The sequence below is a fragment of the Bactrocera oleae genome, chromosome 3, assembly GCF_042242935.1.
Source record: "Bactrocera oleae isolate idBacOlea1 chromosome 3, idBacOlea1, whole genome shotgun sequence".
Lineage (NCBI taxonomy): Eukaryota > Metazoa > Arthropoda > Insecta > Diptera > Tephritidae > Bactrocera > Bactrocera oleae.
The window spans coordinates 31,801,641-31,829,157 of record NC_091537.1 but is presented as its reverse complement, the minus strand read 5'-3'; the positions used below and the strand labels follow the sequence as shown (position 1 = coordinate 31,829,157).

The 27,517-nt window shown below is 34.9% G+C and overlaps 1 protein-coding gene across 3 annotated transcripts in view; it reads right to left on the bottom strand.

Annotated features, from left to right (window-relative positions):
• The window catches only part of LOC106622251 (uncharacterized), a 33,170-nt gene that overhangs the window by 600 nt on the left and 5,053 nt on the right, over positions 1-27,517 (bottom strand). Inside the window, exon 1 of one of the 3 annotated variants that reach the window (XM_014241376.3) lies at positions 184-274. The exons of 1 other annotated variant lie outside the window; for it this stretch is intronic. The gene's annotated coding sequence lies outside the window, so the exon portion shown is untranslated. Of the gene's footprint in view, positions 1-87; positions 112-183; positions 275-27,517 lie in introns of those variants that run through there. One more of the 3 variants, XM_036377216.2, reaches the window with a different exon arrangement.

Below are 27,517 nucleotides of genomic sequence, written 5' to 3'. Positions count from 1 at the left end.
ATATATCTATATATGTTCCTTGAAAAGCACTCCACTACAGATGTCTATACTTATAGTTTTGTTTATCATTTGTATTTATTTTATTACAACAAAGCCTCGGAATATTTTAAAGTTATAATATCAGTTTCAGTTTGCGCCACACTTTTAAGCTATTTTAAGAAATATCGCAAGACGATCTCTTACCAAGCGCACGTTTGACACGTAAATGTTTTGCGATACCAATGCGCTTGGCGCTTTTTATAAACTCGGCGCCCAACTGCGCAGCGTTATTTTAATTTATTTTCATGCATATACTACTCATACCTTAACTTACAAACATACAGCCATCCTTACCGACAACGATTATACTTGTATGTGTGTTTGAACGTGATATAAATGGTTAGCTATTTCATTCATGTCCACTTCATTTCCAAGAAGAGTAAGGAAATGCTTAGAGTTATTTGTTTCAATTAGAGGGTCTGTTGCTAGTACTCAATATTTTTCATCACCACAGGTACCATTTATTTTCTATTATATAATATATTACTTCCTATATCTTTTATTAACGAAAGTACAACGGATTCAATTGTGTAGTGTTGATAATATCACATTCAAAGTCATAGTAAGATGTGACTCTTAAGTAATAAAAATTTCAAAAGAAAAAATATTATATAAAAATTTCCGATCGTATAACAGAGAAAGAACCTATTGGAATATTACTGTGGTGAAGCTTTAGTAGTAAGCGTAATTTTAACAGGATTCCATTGATTTTTTTATAGTGAAGAAATGGGATATTTTCACCAAATCGATAAGATAATCTAAAAATCTTAATGAGATACTATATGGAAACTGTTTTAATAGGGTAGTAATGATGCCTTTCAGTTCTTCAAGAATTTACTTTGCACGGTAACGTATATCACAAACTGTATATCACGAATACCCACAAAAGTATTGTACTCTACGCAAGTATATGGTACTGTCGCCACACACATTTTTTTTTTGCTAAAAAGATGTTACATAATAATCCCATGACATATCTTAAAAACAAGTAAGAAAATGCTATGTTCGGGTATAACCGAACATTCCATACTCTTGCAACTTGCAAGAATCAAATCTGGGGAAATACCTTCATGTGTTGGCAAAACTTCATATTAAACAATTAAGGAAGAACCTATTCTATCAAACTCGGGAAAGTATCGCCGTGATTTCATCCATTTAAGGTAAAAGGATACACCGTTATTAGAAAAATATTCTTTCTGAATTTCTGTAAGCTTTCTTACATATTGACTGATAGATGCGGTTTAAAATGAACCGGAAGTTCAAAAATATTTATGTTAGCTATATGGAGCTAAGGGAAGTATTGTCGCGACGTAGGATGAAATACCTGGAGAGCACTAATTGCACAAAGTTTTACTCTGACAACTTAATTAATGTCTGATTTGTATACTGTAAAGTGAAGGAATCCGATGGAATTTAAAGTCCGATGTATTAGAAGTGGGCGTGGCTTTTATCCGATTTCACAGTACGTATTCAGAATATTTTAGTAACCTCACACACCGAATCTAGTTGAAATCGGTCAAGTTATTCCTGAGATATAAAATTTCACCTAAAGGTGGGCGGTGCCACGAACATTGTCTAATTTTTATAACTACTCCTATGAAGCTTTTCCACACCATCATGGTTGTGAAATTCAATGCTTCCGGAGCATTTATCCAGTGAGTTATCCCACTTTTAGTTGTTTTCATTATAACCGATATATGGGGAGTGGCCGTGGTTATTATCTGATTTTATCCATTTTCACAGATTTTGAAGAGATGCTAAAATTACTTCTTCTCAAGAAGCTTGGTTTACCCCATCCCATTATCGTTTTGTATCTAAATTTAGTGCTTAGTTATGAAATTGTAAAGGTTTTTGTTTAATGGCGTTTTAGGGACGTGGCAGTGGTCCGATTTCTCCCATCCCAATACCATCCTCTCTTGGGTGCCAAGTCACTCGGAATTCAAATCTCGTCATCCTGTTCATTTATATATAATCTCGATTAGTTTTAGTGATACAAACGGCTGCAACATATTGCAAGAGTATAAAAATGTTGCGAAAGAGTTCAATTTTCGAAGAGTTCATTATTCGCGAAATCGTGATAAATAAAAAAGTTTAAAATTATATTAAAATAATCCTCAAATGACATACAAGTATATCTGACTTATCTGTTAAGTTTAACCGAAGATGCTAAATTAAATATATCGAGTTAATGTGCAAAAGTCAACCAAAATATCGAAATTGATCATATTAGGGATATGAGATTAAGATCTAGACCAACTCCATTCATGTTCAGTGCTGAACCATTAATATAATAATAAGGTTTGTTGGAGTAACGGAAATTGTTTTATGAAGTATAATACATTTTCACATATTTTCGCCATTACACTAATGTATATCCATTATTATATATCCAGTTAATCTTGCTAAGATATCTTACATATTGACCAATATATACGGTATAAGGCCAACCGGAAATTAGGTATATGAAAATTAAGTGTAGTATTGATCTGATCTTATCTATTTTTGGCATTACTACATATCATTAACAGAAACAGATGCTCTCTGAGTTCCATTAAGGTACCTTACATATCATCAACAATATATAAGGAGTAAAGTCAACCGGATGTTTAAAAATCCTGATATCAGTTACATGGGGACTAGGGAAAGTTTTCCCTTTTACTCACAGAGATCCACCGTTTGGAGAATAACACTCACTCAATGTAATTAAGATTTCTCACATATTAGCCGATATAAGGTCATACGGAAGTTCGAACATCTTTATATTAGATAAATGGGGGCAAATGGAAATATTGACCTATTTAATCACGTAAGTGATTTCAATTGTATATCTCACACATTGACCGATATTTTCGGTAAAAGTTAGCCAAAGGTTCTGGGGTCCATATTTTCCTTATATGGGGGCTTGAATAGTTATGGTCCGATTTTGACAATTTTTAGACCTGAAATGGCATACCATTGGTGCTTGATTAGTATACTGGAAAGTGAAAGAATCAAATGGAATTTAAAGTTATCTTATATGGGAAGTAGGCGTGCTTGCAGTCCGGCTTTGCCTATTTTCGCATTATAACATGGGAATGTCAAAATAATACTATGTACCAAATTTGGTTGAAATTGGTCTAGTAGGCCCGGAGATATGTTATTTTGCGTAAATGTGTTCGGTGCTACGTCCATCGTCCAATTTTGACACCGGTTCCTATTCAACCGGCTTTTTAAATGATGTAAAATGTAATGTCTCCGGTGCATTTGGTTATTGATTTATTGCACTTTGAGTAGTTTCTAACAAAACCGTTATATGGAGAGTGGACGGGGTTATCACAAATTTTCACGCTATCTCAAGAGGTATTAAGAGGATTTGTCCTGTGAAATTTGGGTAATATAGCTTGAATGGAGATACATGGATTAAATCTATTAGAAGGCGAGGTCACACCTATTTTTTAAAAAAAATTTACACAGGTGCTCCTCGTTATTGAGATTTGTTATACCAAATTATCTTATCTTAATGGAAATTTATATGTTTTAGATAAATGGCGTTTCGTGGGCGTGGCAGTAGACCGCTTACGTCCATATACGAACCCGTCCTCCCGATCCGAACACGTGTGAAAAGTTTCATTACGATATCTTAATTTTTACACAAGTTACAGCAGACTGATGGACGGACAGACAGACATCCGGATTTCAACTCTTCTCGTCATTCTGATCATTTATATTGTATGTACATAAACCTATATCTATCTCGATTAGTTTTATTTGATACAAATAACCGTTAGGTGAACAAAACTATTATACTCTATAGAAACATTTTCCAAGAGTATAAAAATGAAGCTTGATAAAATAACAAAATTAAAAGAAATGTAAACGGAACCATTGGTAGATATTCATTAAATGCCAAATTTAAATGGGACGTATTGCCATTGTTAATTTTTTCGACACTTGTTTATCAGTAAACGGGTCAGTGCGATCATGTACAATTTAATTATATCATGTACAAATGTACAATATTTTTATACTCTCGCAACATGTTGCTACAGACTATAATAGTTTTGGTCGTCTAACTGTTGTTTGTAAAAATAATACTAATCAAGATAGATAGGTAGTTATAGAATTGAGTTCAGGTCTGTCCGTGCTTGAGTATAAATTGAGATATCTTGATGAACCTTGGCACTACCATATAAGGAACCGCCATAACTAGACCCCGTCCCCTAATAAGTTAAATTGTATATCTCACAAACCACTAAACTGTATCAACCAAATTCGCTTAGGACAAAGTTTTTTTGCACATTCTTCCACACAGGGAAAATAGATTAAATCAGGTGAGCCCACACCCCATATAATGGTTATGTTGAAAACTGCTACAAGTATATATAATGTAAATGTGGTGTGTGTAATTATACTTTGTATTCTCGAAAAAACCTTTATACAAACAAGTAAGGAATACTTAGGGGCTTGAACAGTTTTGCTTCGATTCAGAGAATTTTTGGTCACAAGGTGGCATACTTTAAACCTATTATTCACGCAAAGTTTTACTGGGGTTCACATATTCAGTACTTAGGGGCTTGAACAGTTTTGGTTCGATTTAGACAATTTTTGGTCACAAGGTGGCATACTTTAAACGTATTATTCACGCAAAGTTTTACCCCGATATAATCATTGTTGTTTGATATGCATAGTGGAAAGTGGAAGAATCAGATGGAATTGAAAATGGTGTTATATGGGAAATAGGCGTGGTTGTAGTCCGATTTCACCCATTTTCGCACTATAATATAGAAATATAAAAAGAACGTTAGCACCGAATTTGGTTGAAATCGGTTAAGCAGGTCCCAAGATATGGGTTTTCACCTAAAAGTGGGCGGTGCCACGCCCACTGACTAATTTTGAACGCGGTTCCTATCAAATCATCTTATACCATCCCATTTTTTAACAGTACCGTTATATGGGGAGTGGGCGGAGTTGCTACTCGATTTCACTAATTTTCACACTGTAGGTAGAGCTGCTAAAAACATTTGCATCCAGTGAATTTTGTTATTATAGCATTAGCGGTTTAGGGGATACACACCTTAAACTTATTAGGGGCGGGACCACGCCCCCTTTTAAAAAACCATTCTAGCTGCAGATGCCCCTTCCTAATGTAATCTTGTGTACCAAATAACAGTCTTGTATCTTATTGCGGAGCTTAGTTATGGCAATTTATTTGTTTTTGATTAATGGCGTTTTTTGGGCGTGGCAGTGGTCCGATTACGCCCATCTGCAATACCAACCGTCTTACGGTATCAAGAAACATGTCTACCAAGTTTCATAAAGATATCTCAATTTTTACTCAAGTTAGAGCTTGCACGGACGGACGGACAGACAGTCACCCGGATTTCAACTCGTCTCTTCATCCTGATCATTTATACAAGTATATGTACATATAACCTTATATCTAACTCGATTAGTTTTAGGTGATACAAACAACCGTTAGGTGAACAAAACTATTATACTCTGTAGCAACAGGTTGCGAGAGTATAATAAGGCTCACTGTTTCGGACATTTTTACTTACTAATAAAGTAAATTCGAATGGACGCTTATTTTTCTAAAACCAAATCTAAACTCTTAAGTTGAGAGACAAGTCTGCAAGTAACCGATTGATATTCAAGGCATTTCAATTCCGTTTATTCTTTTAAAAGTTGTATAAACTTGTACTTAATACATATTACGCATAATCGCTGCCACACTTAATATGAGTACATTCACCAAAATAAAAATAACAATCGGCTTGGCCGCACCATCTTCAGAGACAAGTCCACAACTAAGCCACACTTAATCCGAGTACATTCCCCAAAATAAAAATAGCCATCAGTTTGGCCGCACCATCTTCAATGGACAACATCAAGTTTAACCAAATTTCTATTACGTAAGGTCGCGGTAATACGCGAGTTTGTAGTATCATATACCCTACAAGAAACTGCTGATGGGTTCACTAACACACTCACAGTTTTTATGTCAGTTGTGACGAACAGTTAACTTGTCAACTGATTGTCACTGTTATTGTTAAATAGGGACATCTTCGAATTATATTGCTTACATGTGTAAGAATGAAACAGCTGAATGATTTAGTACTGTCACCACTGGCAGTCAAATGATAAGTGAAATGACTGTCAATGTTGATGATTGTAAAAAAAAAACGTTTATCCACAATATTCATCATTTTTCAACAGTTATCTCTTTGCGTAAAAGCAACCCTTATTTTTTCAGCTGTGATTGTCATATTACTGGTCAGATGACTGCCACTGTTCTTGTAGGGTATGAATAGTAACTACAAATATTATATTTAATTTTCAAGTAAACTCGCAATTGTACACGTTCAGTCAGATTTAAGTGTATGCATGTTTGTTGGCTGCTTTTGAGCAACAGTGCCTACTACTGCCGAAGTTGCTGTAATGCTTTTGCCTCTCGAGTGTCTGAAAACCACTTCTCCCATTAGTGACACTTCATCGGAGGTGAAGAGACCAACGATGTGCAAGTATACTTGTAAAGTCCAATGAATAGTTCATCGCAGATATTATATCTTTTATACAAACATACATACATACGTAGCTGTTGGAAGTCGTAAAATGGTAGAGGTACAATTAAGCGATTTGCTAACAAGGATCCTAATTTTAACAATGATTTTTATTAGTGATAACAATGATCTATAAATCGTTAATATAACTTAAAGAAAAAAGCTTGTCGTAAAGCTTATTTCTAAATATGAAGGAAAATTTAATACACTCATTTATGACCGCCATTCCGCAGTGACCCTCTACTACGTATTTCTCTCATGTACAATCTTTTGAAATGTGTTGGATGTGCGGAATAAGCTAAAATATTTATCGGGTATCTTCAAAGCTCTCACTAAACCAACTAAAAGAGATGACAGCGTATATATGTATGTATATATATAAATAAGTCCTTTTTGAGAGAATTTTTTTTTATAGTCTATAAAACTAGTTATCTAGTTATTATATAAATTATTTAGTCCTTACTAGGCGGAACCCTAGCAAATAAAAGAAGTAAGTTTCTATAAAATAATAATTTTGAGCTGAGGAATGGGAGACTGTCAATCTTTTGGTTGGCACTGATATTCAATATGATAGAAGTTGGGGACTCTGTTCTGGACGTTGTTAGGGTTAACCAACAGAGTCTCAAATTTATTGTAACATAATCGTTGAAGGTAATGAGATGTATGCCATGTACCCAGATGTTAATGCCAATGCCCGAACCTTAACCGACGTGTCGTTGATAATGATAATTCCGTGTTCAACATAAGTGACTGGGTTCAGATTGCTCAGTTCGATTCCGCAATGTGCCACTACACCTGCATGTAGCTTTTTAGTGCATTAGCTCCCAGATTATTGTACAGGCGTACAAGTAACAAAAAAATCACATGGTTGTCTAAATTTTCACACAGCTAAGATGGCCTGATCGAAACACTGCGATTTTCCGGCACAGAAATTTAAATAAAAGGAATATAAAACAAGTAGGGAAGGGCTAAGTTCGGATGTAACCGAACATTTTATACTCTCGCAAAGTCAAATAGTATACTCGTTTGAGATTTCTTTGTGGATTGACTGATATTTTCGGTAGAAGGTCAACTTTAGGCACTGGGGTCCACATATTTAGTACTTAGGGGCTTAAACAGTTTTGGTTCGATTTAGACAATTTTTGGCTACAAGATGGCATACTTTAATCGCATTATTCACGCAAAGTTTTATCCCGATACAGTCATTGTTGCCTGATTTGCATAGTGGAAAGTAAAAGAATCAGATGGAATTTAAAATGGTGTTATATGGGAAGTGGGCGTGGTTGTAGTCCGATTTCACCCATTTTCGCACTATGACATAGAAACATGAAAAGAACGTTATGCACCGAATTTAATTGAAATCGGTTAAGCAGATCTCAAGATATGTGTTTAAACCAAAAAGTGGGCTGTGCCGCGCCCACTGACTAATTTTGAACGCGGTTCCTATAAAGTCATCTCATACCATCCCAGAGATAAAATTTAATGTCTCTGGCGTGTTTAGTGCTTGATTTATCGCGCTTTTAGTAGTTATATACCGTTATATGGGGAGTGGGCGGAATTGCCACCCGATTTCAACTATTTTCACACCGTCAATAGAAGTGCTAAAAGCATTTGCTTCCAGTGAATTTTGTTATTATAGCATTAGCGGTTTAGGAGATATGCACATTAAACCTATTAGAGGCGGGACCACGCCCACTTCAAAAAAAAAATTTAACTGCAGATGCCCCTCCCTAATGTGATCCTGTGTACCAAATAACAGTCTTGTATCTTATTGCGGAGCTTAGTTATGGCAATTTAGTTGTTTTTGATTAATGGCGTTTTGTGGGCGTGGCAGTGGTCCGATTACGCCCATCTGCAATACCAACCGTCTCACGGTACCAAGAAACATGTCTACCAAGTTTCATAAAGATATCTCAATTTTTACTCAAGTTAGAGCTTGCACGGACGGACGGACAGACAGTCACCCGGATTTCAACTCTTCTCTTCATCCTGATCATTTATATATATATAACCCTATATCTAACTCGATTAGTTTTAAGTGATACAAACAACCGTTAGGTGAACAAAACTATTATACTCTGTAGCAACAGGTTGCGAGAGTATAAAAAGAAATTTTATTGCGAACATGTGTTTTCAATAGAAAATATTAATGAAATTTCGAAACAAAAGTTTATTGCTTTTTCTCACAATCTCTGATATTATTCTGTATAATATTGTACTTATCACTAAATTTATTTAAAACAATATAAAATTCACAATTTACGAAATCTGAAAAGCTTCTACAAACTATTTACAAGCACAAATATTTTATAAAATTTCTTGATAAAATAGAAAATATTTCATAATATTTTGATGGGATAGATAAAATTTTGATCAAAACCAGGCAATATTTGAAAATTAATTGAAAATATAGTAGAATAGATTATAGTCTTTGGAGGAATTTGGCTGTTTTTGTAGTCGAAAATTAGTAACAAACCTGCGCCAAAGACTTAATTTTTTTTCTCTGAGTTTCTTTCACTCTATTTTCAGTCATTCCAAAAATATTCGCCTATATATGTATGGATAAAGAACTCTTTACCTGTAGGCTCAAGTCCCCGATGCTGGCAGAGAAATGTGGCCCTCGGAGAAGCGATGCAATTTTCAAGCGTTTGAGCTTTCCGATCACACTCTGCGACAACTTCAACTATTATATGCAATATGAAACTTTTTGTGTGTCAGAAAAATTTTTAATTTTCTTGCAAGCGAACTTAATTCCAGGGAACTTAGTAATGAAATGTAAAGCGTTAGTGGAATACCCCGACACAAAAAAATGACTTAAGACAAAAGTGTGCACCAATGATAATAAAATTTACAACTAATAAAAATGTGCCAATCGACTAAAAGGATAAAAAAAATGCAAGGACATCGCCTCGATCGCCTAATGAGTATCGTGGTGCCCAGGTCCGCTTCCACGGCTCTCTATGGCAGGCTATGATCTTGTTTGGGTTTAATCCTGCGGCTCATCAGTCTTAAAAATTGTACATAGACTAGTTGTATTGAGTTTTGGCTAGCAAAATTACCCTTACAATTTCACTTACGCCCTTGTCGATCTTTACAGACTGCACAGCAACAAATTTCGAGAATTTGTTAATGCATATAAGGAAAAAGTTCTTATCAGTAGTATCTGCGAAAGGATTGGTGTCTCACCATGAGCATTTCCCTTCTTTTCCCAACCAAACAAAGGCCTACTACATGAGACTTGCCATACAAAAGTATTATGGCAGGGGACCATCGGGCTACTTCATCTTGTATGCAAGTCCCTGTAGTAGGCGTTAACGCCCTTGGGTATGATTAAGTCCACAAGCTCGTCTAGAAAAAAGAAGAAAAGTTTCAGTGGAATGCGCGCTGGTTCCCGTACCCTCTGGTTTCGAATCGAAAACAATTCAACTTATCCGTTGTACCCGCTCGCTGAAACGTTCCCTCTGCGCTTTTGCGGTTGGCTTACGTCTCCTATCCTCTTGGCTTCTCGGAAGACTAGCTGCGAAAGAGTATCTTTATACCCTGAACAGGGTATATTAAGTTTGCAACGAAGTTTGTAACACTAAGAAGGAAACGTCGGAGAACTTATAACATATATACATAAATGATCAGCATGATGAGCCGAGTTGATTTAGGCATATCCGTCTGTATATATGCAAACTAGTCCCTCAGTTTTTGAGATGTCGATCTGAAATTTTACACACGTCCTTCTTTTCTCACCTGCTGCTCTTTTGTCGGGAACGCCGACATCGGACAACTATAGCATATAGCTGTTATACAAACTGACCGATCAAATTCAAATCCTTTTATGGGAAGCTTTTTTGTTTGATGTAGTATCTTCACGAAATTTGACATAAGTTATTTTCTAAGGCAACAACGTAATCTTCGAAGAAATTGTAAAGATCAGATCACTATAGCATATTGCTGCCATGCAAACTGAACTATCGGACGATTTGACAAGGTATATTCACGAAATTTTTCATAGATTATTATTTAACGCAATAGTGCAATCTCCGAAGAAATTGTACAGATCGGATGGCTATAACATATAGCTGTCATATTAACTGAACGATCGGAGTAAAGTGCTTGCATAGAAAACTTTTTTATTTGACGAGGCATCTTCACGAAATTAGATCAGAATCAAGTTATTGTAAGGAACATTTGTATCTGTGAAGGGTATTATAGCTTCGGTGCAACCGAAGTTAACGTTTTTTCTTGTTCATGGTTTGACTCGACCTGTTATGCGAGAGCCAGAGAACAAAGGCAAGTCTTTGGACATTCCCAAGGCCGGTTCGTGGACATATTGACCTTGTTTCTATTCGACCTCATCACAATACTAGCATATTGGCAAGCCACCCCGTCTAAGAGTGCCTAACTTCTGCTCGATAACATGTATTGTCCCTGTATATCAAATCAAGACTTTTGTTGTTCCAAATGAAGCCAGCACAGCATCAGTAACACTTAATTTTTCTGTTTTTAATAATGATCGCTTAGCAGCAGATTGCTCAGCTGGAATACTACTTGCATAATTTTTCTAAGTTGTTCAAGGTCCATATTATTACAAACTCAGAATGCGTGTCTTAGGGCTGGTATTCGTGTACGACTGTCACAACATGTTGAACACATTGAACGTTAAACAAACAAACACATTAGTTCATGCTCAACCAACTAAGATTAAAAAATAAACATCGTCGAAAGACTCAGCTGATCGAATTCAGTCAATCTTCACAAGAAAACTAAAAACTAAGAACACAAAATAAACTTAAAACTAACAAAAACTGAATTCACAAATGCTGCGCAATCATTTCATGGCGACCAAGATACATGTGTCATTATAAGCATAGCACTACAAACTCAGATTGCTATCCGCATTGCTCTCTGGTTACATAAATAATCCTTAAATTTATTATACTTGTAGTACTGAAGTTAGGAAAGTACATTGTGGCAAGTACAATAGAGCATTTAGAGTATTCATACTATGTACATATGTGTTTATGTACATAGTATGAATAAGCGAGGTAGCTCAGAACCAGGGGACGAAATAGAATAACTTAGAATATAATACTTTTTACCTAATTATGTGAAAAAAATTGTATGTAAAAATTATATTTCAAATCACAAACATATATCAAAATTTATGTAAGAATCATTTGAATATTACAATACTTCAAAAAAATAGAATAACAACAAGGAGATATTGCTAGAGTACAGTAATTTTTGTATACAGATATGTATGTGTGTATGTTTATGAATTACAGTCAACCCTTCTATAACCCGGTGAGTGCGTACCGCGTTGTATGGAAACCGCGCTATAAGAAACGCAGAATTGGTACAAATCACATAATTTGTACCGCATTATATGGAGACCAATAAGAAGAAGATAAATTATAAATTATTTTTATTAAATTGACGAGTTTATATAAAGAAATGATAAAAAAAGTAACTAAGAAACTGTTTTCCAACAAAAACAAGAAAGACTTTTGTAAAATTTAATCTATCAAATTTAGACCTTTTTTCACATTTTGTAAACCGACATTTGGTTTTCCTTATTTAAAAATAGTTTATAGAACTTGGCGTGTATAATACATTTTTAAAGTTTGAATGAGTCCTTGGTCCAAAGGTTGGAAGTGCAGTTGGGAGGAAGGAAGACAATTTTTACATTTGGATGATCCAGTTGAATGTTGTGGCAATCAGCGTTATTAAGAACCAATAAAACTTTGGAATATAAATTTTTTTCCATCGTATGGGTTTCCACTGCCGAAATAAAATAATTATAAATGATGAGATAAGCCGGAGATAATATTATATTTATGTAAACATATCAGCACAGCTTATTCTAAACATTCTTAGGCTACGCGGAAGGAACTTATGGGATGCTGTTGACGGACACCGCGTGCTAAGAGTACCGCGTTATAGGAGGGCTGTTACATTTTCAGCTCCACGTTATATGGAAACCGCGTTCTGAGAGTACCCCGTTATAGGAGGGTTGACTGTATATTGGTTGTTACTACTGAAAGAGCTCACAAATATTCTCAACGAATTGCTCAAAACAATGCAAAATTTAAAGGGCAACGATGAACTGTTCGGTGGTTCTATTTTACTACTATCTCGTGGTTTCCGACAGACCGCTTAGCTTTTCTTAAGACAATGAGATTAGCGATTGTTTAAGGTAGTAGTCTGGTAACTAGCATTTTTTTTAATGGTAACAATTAAATTCAATCAATTTAATATTGTAATATAATATATTATTAATAGATGGATAGAAAATTTTTATTATCCGAGCCGACCGAAAAAAACGCGTTTAAAGTTTCAACAACAGATTAAAAATGTTATGTAATAACAACGCGTACTACTACAAGACGTTCACGTATAGCTACTATAACTTCGGCAATATTTCGATTTGCGTCCTAAAAATTTTGCAGTGTATTCTTAATATGTATTACTTTCGAAAAAACGTCGATTTTTCCAAACCAAGTTACCAGGCTGTTAACTTAAACAACTTATTGTGAAGTGTTGAAACACTTCGATTGACCATTATTATATAATAATGCGCGTACAACTGCAAATTCCTTCACCAGCTCAAAAACCATATATTCCTAACAATTTATGGATGTTGGGAATGGAAGAATATAACTGGAATCAAATACACGATGAACTAACCTGCCAGACATTTCAGCAGCTGTGCAGCTTACAAAAAACATGGATTATTGACAGTATTTTCATGGGAATAAAATTTAATTACTTGGGTCATAAATGGTATTTCAAAATATTCAAGAAATACCCGGAAGGACATCACATAATTTTCGGTTAAAAATGGGTTCACCTTATTTGAATCCACCTCAACTATGCAATGGTACATGTTTGGTAATCAAAAAGATCACAGAAAATATTATTAAAGAAACCATTTTGGCGGAAAAATTTATTGGAGAAATGGTCCTGTTGACACGTATTCCAATGGTATTCGATTCCGAAGAAAGTTCGCCAGGATAGTGTGGGAAAGCCATAAAACCTAACTGAACTGAACTAAGCATAGGATTTAACGAAGAGTGCTTAAATTTGAAAATGTTTTTAAATCAAAAGTATAAATATTATTATTAAAAATTAAGAATAAGTAGATTGTTCCTAATTCTCTTTCATTATCAAATGTTATCAATTAACAACTGTGAAAATTACTCGTTTGTTACGAACATTTTAAAATAAAATTAATAAAATAAAAAATTCAACATCTTACGTTGATTTGTGCTCTATAGCTACTCAAAAAAAATCTGTATAAATTATTTTAAAATTGTGAAAAAAATTTGTACCCCGTGGATTTTTTTTCAATTTAAATTTTGCTTCATTAAGTAAAACAAGAAAAAACCTCAACTTCCGTTGCACCTATAATACCTAAATTGAAGCTATAATACCCTTCACAAATACGAAAGACTCTTTACAAGAACTTTGGTCCGAGGTAGATATATGCTATAGTGACTCGATCTGAACAATTTAATCGGAGATTGCACCGTTACCTTGTACAATAGCCCATTTCGTGAAGATATCTCGTCAAATAAAAAAGTTTTTCATACAAGCATACCGGTCGTTCAGTTTGTATGGCAGCTATATGTTAAAGTGATCCGATCTGAAAAATTTCTTGAAAATTGCCATTGTTGCTATAATATAATCTATGCCAAATTTCTTGAAGATATTTCGTCAAATAAAAAGTTTCCCATGCAACCACTTGATTTTGATCGTTCAGTTTTTATGGCAGCTATATGCAATAGTGATCCGATATCGAACGTTCCGACTAATTAGCAGCTTTTTGGCGAAAAAAGGACGAGTGCAAAATTTCAAGCTGATATCTCAAAACTGAGAGACTAGTTCGTATAACTATACTCACAATTTGTAGGAATCAAAAACATAGAAATATTTGCGAGTGTAGCCTAGGTTAAAAATAAAAATTTAGGAGCGCATTAATCAAAAGTGGGTAAATATTTCCAAATGTGAACAAAATTAAAAAAAAAATGTAACATTGGTTATTCGACGAAATTTTGAATCGATTACAATCTAACCGAGGTGCAATCATCATTATTTTGGATATGTGAGGTTATGGAAAAGATATAGAAGGATTTTATAAATTTTTAGCACCAAAAATTCCCTTATTGTCACTAACCAATATAATGGGCATAGAATAAAAAAATATGAACGAAATATTTGATTTCAATTACTTTGGTCAAGTTACCTTACAATTTGGTAGGTATTTTATTAGGGAAGTACTGAACTATTTTTATCCATTTTTAACACCCACTTATATTAATATCAAGACAAGTTTCCAACTTTTTTTCATAAAAAATTGCTTGGCACCTTGAAAAATTATATTCATATCGGGTTTTCCAACAGGGATGATATGATTTCTAAATTTTTAAATTGACAGATAGGTGTGGTTTTAGGTCTGGTGGAGGCATCGGTATGTCCTTCTTTCGAACTTAAGCTGGTGACACCGTTAATGTCAATGAAGAGTGGTATAGATCGATGATAACCAACTGTTTATGACCGCAATTGGAAGAAGTTGATATTGACAATGTCTGGTTCCAACAAGATGAGGCTACGTGCCACACAGCACGTGCAAAATCCGAATTATTGTTAAAGAAATTTGGAGATTCCATAATTTCAAGAAATTGTGACATTGATTGCCTACAAGAAGTTGTGATTTAACACCAATAGACTACTTCTTGCGGGATTATTTGAAGTCATTTGTCTTAAGCAATTAACCAGTATTCGAAAACTGGGTTCATAGAATTCGTTTCTGCAAAAGATGTCGTGAAGGCCATTTGAATAATGTTATCTTCAGAACTTTTTTTGTATTGATTGTACTTCACACTAAATAAAAAACATTTGAGTTTCCTTAACAATTAGTATGTATTTTTTGTAAAAAAAAGCATATCATTTATATTGGAAAACCCTTCATTATGTTATATGAGAGGTATGAGTAATTTAAGGATGTCAAGATTATTATGCATTAAGTTTCGCTAAAACTGCGGTCATTGTCCAATTCTTATACTTTTTCATATACAAACCTGCTGTGCTTTCCTTACGGTAAACATAAGATATAAAAGCCACCATAATATCGATTTATACAGGGTGTTCAAATATCTTTGAACACTCTTATTTTTTAGCATCGACAACGCCAAGGCAGTGAAGGACATATATATATATATATATATAAACACATCAAATGTATTAACATGCAATACGCATACATTCCATTCAATAGTCGATAATAAAAACATTCCTACAAGAACAGTGACAGTCATCTGACTGGTGATATGACAGTCACAGCTGAAAAAATTTTGTAAGCGCCCAGAACAAAGTTGCTATCATTTTCATAAGGGCCTTGTGCAAAAACTGATGTAAACAAACGTATGTGTGTGAGTTTGCATCCCTCTTTAACACATGGGTATTCGGAATTGATTCACTATATCATATCATAGCTGCAAATTGTCAGTTATGACTGAAAGTCTATCACAAGTGAAAAATTCTTTTGCGCAGTAGATAATATAATTTTTTTTTCTGCAACAAAAATATAATTAAACAAGTAAGGAAGGGCTAAGTTCGGATGTAACCGAACATTTTATACTCTCGCAAAGTCAAATGGTATACTCGTTTGAGATTTCTTTGATATTTTCGGTAGAAGGTCAACTATAGGCACTGGGGTCCACATATTTAGTACTTAGGGGCTTGAACAGTTTTGGTTCGATTTAGACAATTTTTGGTCACAAGATGGCATACTTTAAACGTATTATTCACGCAAAGTTTTACCCCGATATAATCATTGTTGCTTGATATGCGTAATGGAAAGTGAAAGAATCAGATGGAATTGAAAATGGTGTTATATGGGAAATAGGCGTGGTTGTAGTCCGATTTCGCCCATTTTCGCACTATAAAAAGAAATATGGTTGAAATCGGTTAAGCAGATCCCAAGATATGGATATTCACCTAAAAGTGGGCGGTGCCACGCCCACTGACTAATTTTGAACGCGGTTCCTATAAAGTCACCTCATACCATCCCAGAGATAAAATTTAATGTCTCTGGCGTGTTTAGTGCTCCCTACTGTGATCCTTTGTACCAAATAACAGTCTTGTATCTTGTTGTGGAGCTTAGTTATGGCAATTTATTTGTTTTTGATTAATGGCGTTTTGTGGGCGTGGCAGTGGTCGATTACGCCCATCTGCAATACCAACCGTCTTACGGTACCAAGAAACATGTGTACCAAGTTTCATGAAGATATCTAAATTTTTACTCAAGTTACAGCTTGCACGAACGGACGGACAGACAGTGACTCGGATTTCAACTCGTCTCTTCATCTTGCTCATTTATAAATATATACATAACCCTATATCTAACTCGATTAGTTTTAGGTGATACAAACAACCGTTAGGTGAACAAAACTATTATACTCTGTAGCAACAGGTTGCGAGAGTATAAAAAAGAAAGTTAAAGATGCCATCAAAACTCTTGGAAAATATCAAAGAGAGTTCGATGCGAATCACGAAAAACTAACGGCAGATGGTATTGAAAAAGAAGACTACGTCATTAAAAATGGCTATAATAACACGATAACTAAAATTGAGAAAATTCTCAGGGAATCTAAGATGAAAAGTTCAGAAAAAAAGTCTTTGATTGAAAAAAGATAAAACAAATCAAGAAGTTCAAGTTCAACCCCACGGCTTAAATCAAAAAACGTCCACTTTCATAAGGAAAATTGAAAACCTCAGAAGAATAATGGATAATCATGCATGGACGAACATAATCACAAAAAGCATACGGAAACTGTCTTTTTTGACATTCAAAATTTTCACAATAAATCAGACTTCAATAAAGAAGTTAATGACATGTACGAAGAGATAATTCAAGTAAATTTCCAAAAGCTTAACAACTGTAAAAAAACATTACAAAAAGAAAAGCCTAAAATTACTTACCGCTCTAATTTGGAATTAGAAAAATTAAAAACCCCATTATTCTACGGCGATATCAAAAAATGAGCAAATTTTTATAACGTGTTCCAAGATGTGGTACATAATAACGAGCAGTTATCAAGCGCAGAAAAAAATCTTTGATTAAAAGGCGAAGCTGCGCGATTAATACAGCACCTGCAAGTATCGACAAAAATTTTGAAGCAGCGTGGAGTCTACTAAAACATAGGTATGACAACAAAAGAATTCTGTTCACAACGCAGTGGGACAGAATATTGGATCAACCAATTGTAAATAGCAACAATGCGGAAAGTGTAAATGAATGTCTTAACGCTATCGATTCACTAGGAATAAGCACTGAAGTTTCTGATCCTTTTATTGCACGTATAATTGTCCGTAAATTAGACAAAGAAGGTCTGAAATTATAAGAGCAAACAGTAAAAAAGACGAGAGAAATACAACAATTATCAAATATAAGAGATTTTTTGGATCAACACATTCAAACATTAAATGCAGTGGCTGATAAAGAACAGGTTTATGGCAATCGTAAACAACATATGTTTAGGGTCAACTACACAGTGACTAATATAAGACAGCCGATCAAACAAATGTGTATCTACTGTAAAATGTTAGCTCATACTTTACAACAATGCAGGAGATTCAAAAATATACCCATTGATGATAGGCGTAAATATTTAAAGGATAACAAAGTCTGCTACAAGTGCCTAATACTATGTTCGCACCGACACAAAATTCGTGTTTTCATAGACAAAAGAGGTTTTCACGCGAAAACTTGTGCTTTCATCCATACAAAATCTGTCAAACAAAAACACAGTTTTCGCTGAAAACCCCTTGAAAACTTACATTCCACTCATTTTAATGGGTGCCTGCTCTAGTTTAATCGATATTGTTAGAAGACATATTTTGCCAGCTCTAAATGTCAGTTGACAATTTGTCTACATTCTATAATTGGCCTAAACGTACCCTACAAGAAACTGCTGATGGGTTCACCAATACACTCACATGATATGTCAGTTTTGTTAATTTACATTTGCATTTTTTAATTCAGAACTAACCACTGATTGGAGAAAGACGTACGCAGAGCTATTGAGAGGAAGAGATGGCATCAAGTGAAATTTTATTTTTATATTTTATATTTTTTGTTGCATTCCTTTTTATATTTAAGTTTATTATTATAACTAATTTTGATTAAAAGTTTGAAATTTATTAAAAAAATAAAAATTATATTGTCTACTGCGCAAAAACATTTTTCACTTCTGAAAAGTTTCAGTCATAACTGACAATTTTCAGCTATGACGGATTTATGGTCAGCAATGACTCAGAAAAAAACAAAAAGAAAATAAGGCTCTTAAGAAAATGATAGAAACTTTGTTCTGCGCGCTGACAAAATTTTTTCAGCTAAGACTGTCATATTACCCATCAGATGACCGTCACTGTTCTTGTAGGGTACATAACAAATGTAAACAAATGTCTTTAGTAGTATCATTGAAAACGGAATAAAGAAAGATCGCGGTGTTCTTGGTCAAGCGACTAAATTCGGCGACAATATCCGGCATAATAAAACCAAAAGTTGCCGAAAAAATAATGACAGCAGTAACAAATTTGGAAAGAAACTACCAAACGAGATTTATTGTAGAAATTCCGTTCAAAAAGATAAAAAAATTAGGAGAATCGCGAAGGCAAACAGTAGCGCGTCTAATTTCTATGGAGTACAAATTCAAAATTAATCTTAAATTAAAAGAAGAATATCATAAATTAATCAAAGAATATATAGACCTTGGTCATATGACACAAGCAGATAATAAAGAAAAAGACAATATTTATTTAAAACATCAAGCTGTTATAAGAAAAAATAATTTAACAACAAAAATTCGAGTGGTATTTGATGCATCAGCAAAATGGTAGAAGTCTAAATGACATTATGTGTACAGGACCTAAACTACAAAGAGACATATTCGATATCATATTCAAACGGAGGCTTTGGCTAGTTGTTATCACCGCTGACGTAGAGAAAATGTTCAGACAAATTAAAATATCAAAAAAAAAATCAGCCATATCACAGAATCTCATAGCGTAAAAATCAAAAGGAAAAATTAGATGAATATGAGCTAACAACAGTGACGTGCGGAGCTGCATCAGCACCATATCTAGCTGTGCGTACATTCATTGAAATCCCAAATAAGTGTCTAATTGAAAAATTGCAAAAAAAAGGAAGACTTCTATATGGCGCAGATTCAATACAAGAATATAAATACATCCAACAAAGCATCAGCAAACACCTTGAAGAATTTGGATTTCATCTTAGGAAGTGGTTATCAAATCACAGCAGTGGGTCAGTGTTACATTCAAAAACATTGGTGTCTGCAATCCAACTGGGATAACCAACACACAGAAGATCTACAGAAGGAATGGATGCACTTCATTAAAAAAATGTGTTTAATAGATCCAAGATGGATAGGAACTTGTATGGGTTCTCAGATTCAAATACATGGGTTCTGTAATACTTTAGAAAGGGCTTATGCAGCAGCAATATACTTGTACATAAAAAAGGAAACAATGATCAACTTTTAACAGCAAAAACAAAAATAAACCCGTTTAAAAATCGGAAAACAATTCCAAAATTAGAACTCGGCGCAGCACACTTATTAGCTAAATTGATCAGTAAAGTGATAAAAAAAACATTACCATTAATCATACAATCTATGCATGGAGTGATTCTACTATAACCTTGGGTTGGATTGAAAATTCAAAGTAAAGTGGAAACATGTAAGCTCTAAAGACAACCCAGCAGATGTCGCATCATGAAAGCAGACTTCTGGTAGTATGGTCCAAAATGGTTTTAATTATCCGAAAATCGAAGGCCAAAAGTCATTATATTATAGGATTAAAAAATGCAATCAAAAGTTGTATACGGTAATGTTGCAAGTGCGTACGATACATTCAAGTCACAGCAACACAAATGATGGGCGACCTACCAGACTTTAGAGTATCACCATTATTACTTTTTACCTATACCGGGGTTGACTATGCTGGGCCATTCCAGATGAGATGTTCTAAAGGCCGTGAACAAAAATTATTCAAAGGTAAGAAGCTGTAAGTGATTTGTCAACAGAAGCTTTTTTTTGCAGCGTTTAGACGATTTTTTGCCAGAAGAGGAAAAAGTCTTCACATTTACTCCGACAACGGAACAAATTTTGTGGGAGCCAACAGATGAATTGATAAAGAAAGATGCAGTTAAGAAAAACAATGAAGCATCATCTATTATAGCTAATGAACATATAACTTGGCATTTTTCGCCCCCGGCAGGTCCACATTTTGGGGAATGTGAGAAGCAGGAGTTAAAGGTGTGAAGTACCACTTAAAAAGAGCGGTTGGAGACACGCGCCCATTATATGCGATAAACGATGATAATGGAAAAGATAAGTTAACACCAGGACATTTTTAGATAGGAAAACCAATAATATCTATCCCCTCTTTGGCAACAGATGTCAACGTCTCCACGCTAAATAAATGGAAATTAACACAAAAAATTCATCGTGATTTTTAGAATCGGTTGAAAAATGAGTATTTGCACACACTCCAACAAAGAAATAAGTGGAAAATTCCAACAGATAATATCAAAGAAGGAAATGTTGTATTTATAAAAGATGAAAATACACAGCCTACCAGGTGGCCTCTTGAAAAAGTCATAGAAACACATCCAGAAAGTGATGGTCGTGTTCGAATGTTAACTTTAAAGCTTTCCAATAACTCATTGAAAAGACCAATCCACAAATTATGTCCTCTTATCAAACAGACACACAATAACGAAGAAAGTAAAGATGTAAAAACTTCAACAACCACAATCATGGCTAAAAAGAAGCAACCTATACTTGTACATAGATTTGGATTGCTAATCTTTGCGATCCTTTGCATGATAACAAATACTCTCGGTATCTTATGAGCTCGACGGATATTTCTAACAATATTATGTGTTGCTAAATTGCATTGTTAGAATAAAAGATCATTGCCAGTTTTTATCTCAGTTTGAAGAGGCATGCAAAGTCATATCATTATCACTAGGAAGGCGCTACGAAGACTTAAGTCACTATCATAATTTAATTATAGACAATAAAAGGCATAAAAGAGTCCCATTAGAATGGGTTGGTTCTATTTATAACATGCTGGTTGGATTAATATATAACGACGACCAAGTGATAGAAAGTAATTTCAAAACGTTACTTTCTATTCAACATCAGATCAATCAAATCATCAGGTTGAAATAACCAAAATAAATCCAACGCTTTTGACTCCTACGCAGTTACAAACAGAACTGATGTTAATGAAAGACAAACTGGCAGTAAAGCTGTTAATACCTGGACAACAAACCAACACACAAATAAAGGTTGAATATAATGAACGAAAACACGTGGATTATTTATGGACAAAAAATTAGTCATAAGGGCGGAACTACCTTTAATACAAAGTGAATCATCAGAAATATACAAATTAATAGTAATTCCACATGAATACAATGAAAGAATATTAAAAACAAAACTAAGAAAAGAATTTTTAGCTTACAACTTTGGACTTAATTCATACTTTTTAATATCACAAGCAAAATTAAACAGGTGTACAAAAAGTCTTAACAACCATTTAATATGCAAAGGAAAACCACCATGGCAACCTGCTTTAGATCAAACATCAAACCAGCTTTCAGCATAATTAAAACGCGGACATAGCAATTGCAAATATGAGGAATTAAATAAATCAATATTTTGGACAGAGCTCTTTTAAGGAAATACGTGGTATTTAAAAATTCCTCCGTACATTAAACTGTCAAAAAGGCAAAACTCAGATATTGGATATTCCGCCACAAGGGATTCTTTCAATCAAAGCTGGCTCTACAGCATGATATGAGGGTATCACCTTATTCGGTATGCAAATATTTAAGATGCAGAGCGACATAAATGCAAGCTGGACCCTATTGTGACAACTATACAGAAAATAACAGAAGACCACATAACAACTCTGTAAATAAGCAATATAATCAATAAAAAAGATCAGAGTAAGCTACGAGAAGACATTACGAACATCAACATCGACAAACTAAATTTAAGGGAATTAAATTTAAGAAATCACAATACGGGCGACGACGAATATTCGTCGTACTCGGCGACGCCGTCGGTGATTAGAACGCACGATTGTATATGAACATAGACACGCGACGGCGACGAATTTTGTGCGCCATGATCGTCGACCGCGGCGGCAAAAACGGCATCATCATATCAAAAGAAAGATTATTTGCAGTAGAAATCCTGAGAATTTTCAAGAAAAAATTAAGAAAATGTCTGCGTTGGCAATATTTAGATTGTTTGTGTTTGGTTTCGTCATTTATTGTGATATTTTTGAGCACGGGATACACACTAGCTGCGACGAAAATCGTCCGTATATGGTTTTACACGGCGGCAACACTCGGCGAAAATTCTTCCGACGGCGTCACCGAGTACTACGAATATTCGTCGTCGCCCGTATTTTGTTTAAGCTATTTAGTGTTAATAATAATTATAATATTATGCCTTTTAATGCTATTGTATATTGCCGTTATAAATGTAAAGCGAATCATGCTGATAGAATCATTGTCAATATTCCTAATCACAAGTAGAATATTCATAACAAACACATACAGTCCACTAAATTTAAATAATTAACTTCTTTCCCTCGCCAATATGTTCACATATCTTTGAACACGCTTATTTTTTAGCATCTACAATGCTAAGGAAGTGAAAGACACTGTACCCAATTGTTTCTAAAAATACATTTAGGCAATTGCTTATGTGCATCGAAAACAATCGCTTATCACGTAACATAAACAATACGTAACATACATATTCAGTTAGTTAAGATAGTTTTAAAAATTGTATATAAAGCCTTGAAAAATTAAATAAAATGCATTAATTCTCACTGAATGTAAGTCTTTTATTGCCCCTGCCAGTGGTAAGGAATTTTAGAAACTACATATACAGTTATTCACACAGGAATGCACACGAACCGTGCTACAAAAACTAAAAAAACCTTTTTTTTTGTGTGGGTAATAGACTTACTTATTTTTTTTAGTTGGCAGGTTGTTATTTAATATTTTTTTAAAATGCATACATGGGATACCGAAAAGAAGGTAAAGGAGGAGTGAAATGGCCGAAGAAGACAATAACTTGATAAATTGTCTGTCTGTTTATGACTGATGAGGCCCATTTTGATCTAAGCGGAATGTTAACAAGTAAAATTGCTGTATATGGAGTGATCCAAATCCACAAATAATCCACGAGACGGAAATTCACCCAAAACAAGTCAGAGTGTGGTACGCAGTTTCATCAAGGTGTATTGTCGGGCCATACTTCTTTGAAGTAATCGGTGTAACAGTAACTGTCAGGAGACACCGTTGTTTAGAGATGTTGAATAAGAGAAGGGCAAGCATAGAAAAACTCTCAATAACATGTGAAAAAAAAACACTTTTGTTAATTCATGAAATAAACTTAACTTATTAGCTTTTGGTGAAAATTTTTTAGTGAAATTGATAGAATCATGTTACGGGAAAATATTTCAGTAATTTTTAAATAAATACTTTTATCTATTGGCAACATAATTGCCAATTAAGGCCTGCTTTACCAATACCCGCTTAATATTATCATTAACCGCTGGTAGCTTAACTGGATAATAGCTTTAACTGACCGAACCGTTTTCACCAAGTTGTGGTTAGCTTACCTACAGATAGTTTGATTATTGAGAATGCGTATGGAAAACAGTTCACAAAACTAGCATTGTGTAGACGCAAAATTGTGTAAACGTTATGAGCTACGTATGTGCATGTTAAGACGAGGACTCTTTTTGCACCCAAGCTAGTTTTCGTTTGCGAGTGGACGACAATACTGCGTTTACATGGGGACTGCTTTGACCCTCATTATCGACAAATTCTCTTTCGGTGTCGCTCTGTGCGTTCACACGAGCAAAAAGAGTCCAGTATTTTATGTAAATACATATACAAAAGTAAAGTTACCATTTTTATTAGAATAATTTTATGTATACTCGTATATTATTACATTTAATACCGCTATAAGTTATTAAAAATTCAAATTGAATATTTTTAAGTACCTTAATTTTCTTCTTTTTTCATTAATTTTTCAAAATATTTCTGTTATTCTATGCATAATACATATAAAAAATAGATAACAGAATTCAAATTTCTGAACAAATGGTATATATTCATTTGAAACCGAGCGAAATCAAAAGAATTTGAAAATGAAAAGGAATGCTGAAAAGGGTAGCAGCGAGCCGTTACGAACAAGAACACAAAGCGGAGCACGAGTGGCACGGTCCCTTCGTCTTTCCTCGTCGTCCCCTCGCCCACAATAAACCGGTTTAGGTTACAAAAGAGTCTGTGTAGGAAGTGCTCCAAGGAAAGACAAAGAGACCCTTCCGCTCGTGCTCGGGTGGCACGCTTTGTGTTCTTTTCCGTAACAGCTCGCTGCTACGCAATTTGACATTCCTTTTCGTTTACAAATTATTTTCATGATTGCAACAGCGCTCGGTTTCAAATTAATATTTACATTATATTCAAAAATTCAAATGTTATAGTATATACAAATGTATACAAATAATAATAATAGTTCTGACGTATTTTTATGAAATTATAGTGAAACGATTGTGAAATTATATCGGAGATACTCGTATATTTGTAACATACTTATGTAAATAAATATAATAGTTAATACTAGACAAAATGTATATCAGCACTATTATTAATATAAGAATAAGAATTAAGAATTTATTTATGTTCTTACATTGTTCATAAATATATTCTTAATTCTTATTCTAATATTAATAATAGTGTTGATATACATTTTGTCTAGTATTAACTTTCCCAAAAACTAGGAGATCTGATACACAAAAAATTCAATACTCACAGAATCAAATTGAGGTGTGTAGTGCCTGTCCCCCGTAGTAACGAAACGAGTCTTGATGTCCCGTATAATGGTCTCAGGTATCTTAGTACAAAGTGGAGATTCATTCTCTCTTCGGGCAGAAAGAGGTCAGGAATCAGAACAGGCAGGGTTGTTGGAGGGATACCATTTTTCCTGCCCGCTTAATGGAGTCTACACTTATACTTATTAAGTTCTTTTCATCTTCCCAGTCTGAGCGAACAGTCTGGTTGGCGACAACCGGTAGAGTTTGATCGTCCTGGACGAACTCTTCGAAATGCGTAAGCAGTAGGGCCCTTACAATATCTTCTGCGCTGGGCATATAGATCTCATCAAATGCCATTAACATGTTGGTATTTTTTCTTACCAGAGCCTTATGTAGCCTTGTCACCTTTAGTGTTGAAGAGACGTTATTACACATCTCTCTAAAGTAATTTAGTTTAGCTTAATTAATCGCTTTATTATAGGATATTAGGTTAAGCTTGTATTCATCCAAGTTACCGGTACACTTGGCTTTGTAAAATAGCTTACGGACAGTTTTATGAACCCGGTTGTTTTTAACTAACAGCTGCAGTGGCTGCCCTATTCTATGGGATGCTTGTTGACATCACACCCCAGAATTGGGGTGAGCTTATTCCTCCTGGAATGGTTTGCCTGTTTATTTTCTGTGGTGGGGGCACCGATGATTTCTCTCCGGGAAATGAGTCACCACCATAACGCCTTCCAATTCTTCTTATCTCTATTAGCCGCCTTAACAAGGTAGGCTGAAGACGCTTTTTCAATATGTGTGTTCCTTTTTATTCGTAGTTATGAGTTGTGGGCATCAAAACGGACTAGCTGCCCAATTGGGATCATTTGTGACTTTACAAATATCAAGCTGATTACCTAACTTAATCTCACCAAAGGCAATCTTAAGGATGCCCAGGTTATCCGACAGGAACCTACTCGCGATGAGGCAGAAATCAGGTTTTTTAGACTAAACTGGGCACCTTCTGTGTAGATGATGGTCATCGAATGGGCTTCATGATGGCTCTCTGGACGTGCAACACTTCTAGGAGTACATGCGTAGAAGGTAGCCCCCCTCCCGCGTGCTTGGAAGCATTAGCAGTAGCAACCTACTTGGCTGAAATATTGCTGGAGTGGGTACATCCCTAGTCGACCAGCATCTTCTTGTCCGCCCCTAGTTTTCCTGCTACAGTCTTTGGCTTCCTGGGCCTTATATTTATGGCACTGAAGCTGTAGTGTTGACGCAATCCCTTTTTCCGGAGTCCTCTATGCTGCTACCGAACATTCGCCAAGCTGTGGTATTAATACTCTTGTTTTGATTTTTAATAAGCCCCAAGCTAGTTTGTTTGCTCTCCTAGGAAGAAAGAGAGCTTTAAATCTAACCTTTATGGAGGTGTAGTGATAATAATTTTTTTATTGCGCATTGTATTTCATAATCTGTGGATCATACAAACTTGGTAAGATATTTAATTACAATAGGGCGGTAGATAAGAAATGCACAAAGTTTCTACTCACTCTTGATAGAAAGCATTGTAGGTACATGATTGGAATGCTCACTGATTACAATCTGATGGCGACACACGCCTGCAGAATGGGGCCGTCAAATCGAGAAGACTGCAGGAAGTGTCAAGAGCAAGGTACCACGGAAACAGTGAAGCATCTCTTGTGCTCTTATTCTGCAATAGTAAGACAACGATTCAAGCATCGCTAAGGACCAAAACTGGTCCAATCCCCACAACAGCCGGTTCTACGATACCGAAATTCATCCGGTTTTTATCCGGCAATGGAATCGATGGCATGTGTTCAAAAGTGAACGGTTACCTCCAAGAACCGATCAACTTCTGACAGGCACTGAACGCCATTCACAGCGGAGCTATTAACACCTTCATTGAATCCCTACCAGTAAATGGCGTACTTGGAGTCCAAACAGCACTCATTACAGAACAAAAACTCGAGTTGCCGCACGAAACAAAAGTGGCCCTAGCGCAA